This window comes from Marmota marmota, unplaced genomic scaffold (assembly GCF_001458135.2).
Source record: "Marmota marmota marmota unplaced genomic scaffold, marMar, whole genome shotgun sequence".
NCBI lineage: Eukaryota > Metazoa > Chordata > Mammalia > Rodentia > Sciuridae > Marmota > Marmota marmota.
The window spans coordinates 5,003,581-5,005,475 of NW_025999949.1; positions in this window are offsets into that span (position 1 = coordinate 5,003,581).

Sequence of the window (1,895 nt, forward strand, 5' to 3'; positions counted from 1 at the left end):
AGGGTCTCTTGTCCTGCGCCTCTGCGGGGCCGCTTTGTCCCCAGCGCCGGGAAGAACGGAGCTGCCCTCGGTCGCCGCCGGCAAGAGGGCGGCGGCACTGGCTAGGGGCCTAAACTCAGTAGTGTTTCGGGTGGGTGTGCGATCGCCGCCATCTTCCAGCCCCTCCCCCTCGGCGGGTGCTAACACCCTGCACTCTGCTGCTCTTCCTATTTGCAACTAGTAAATCTGTGTAATCCTGAAGAGACTCCAGTCCGTATCAGTATTGTGATTTGGCTTGCTTCCTACCTCGTGAAGTTCTACTCTTTGTGCTCGTGGTCCAGGCAGCCCGGATTCTGCCCAGGGTGGGAGGCGAAAAGTAGTCCTAGGCATTGGTTAGATGCTGTGTAACTTCAGCACTAGGGAACTGTCCAGGCAGGGTTATCGGTATCTCTGAGATTGCTTTCTCCTGGGTGTAACCGATTTGTTATTACAGGTTTGCTTTTAAATGTTTCATGGTTATTTGAGTTCTCTGTTAATACGAAAGAGACTGTGCAAAACAAGTGCAACCTTTTTGTGTTTTTCCAACTCAACTTTTTTCTTTTTTTGTTGTTGCTTGAAATGAGTTGTTTACTGAAAGATTAACTTGTACAGTTAATGTATCTTAATATATCAAGATCAGTTTATATATCAAAGGTGGGACCCTTCTTTTGTTATGTCATCAAATATACTTTCCCCACATTCTTCATAGAAACACACGATTGAAAGTGTCGGGTTCCTCTACTCAAATTTTAAAAAAACAGGTTAAGTTCAGTATTTCGTGCATTTATGAAGACATATTTTTTTCTTGGTCCACACATATATTTATTTTTCCATATTTTAATAAAAAACACTTCATGTAATTTATGGTAGCAAACTTATACTAAAAAATCTCATATTAGAAAAAAGATACAATTTCTCATGAAATATTGAAGGACTAAGAGAGCAAATGTATTATGTATTTCTGATATATTAATTGAAATTAAGAATTACTTCTTCAAAGCTAACTTCTGTGTTTGAATATTTATTTGGGAAAGTGATTTATTAATTGGCATGGGGTATGAAAACTAAGCAATTTGAACAGTTTATTTCAACTAGTGAAAGAATAAAGAATTATTTTTAAAAGCATTTTTAGCACACTCCTAACTTTGCTTAACTTTATTGTGGATACTAACAAAGCCAAACTTTTTGAAAACTTCCAACTTTATGTTTAAATATATGAATTTTTACTTTTTGTTGTACTTGCTAAAAACTGTTGTTGCCAAAATGATGCTTAAGGTATAGTTCTTTTTGATCCACACATTTAAATGTAAAATGTGTTTTTTTTTTAATAGTGGGGTACATAATTGTGTTTATTGGCTAGTACATTACAATTCTACAGACATCTATTTAACATATAGAAATTTAAGTGAACTTTTGAGTACTGAATTAGAATTATTCAAAATGAACAGTATATTTCATAGGAAAATGTTTTAAAGGTTTTTTTAGGTAGCTGCATGAGTATATGATATATACATATGTAAAACTACGCATTATAAAGATACATATGTTTGTGCATTTAATGTGCATAATTTCAGTAGACATAAAATTCTCTAAATATATATTCATGAAATATATGACATTATGTACATAAAATAAGTATTTACATATCTAAATTTATTTATTTAAAATAAATTTATTTAAAATATCTCTTTGCATTTCTACCTAACAGTCTTGGAAAGGGATCTTAACCTCAAAATGGCTATATGATTTCAGAACTATTTTTACATTCATTTTAAGAAGTTACTTGGAAAATATGATATATCAAGAATTATGTAATGTTTTGAACAGCCAACAATAAAAAATTAAAAAAAAAAAAAAAAAAAAAAAAAAAAAAAAAA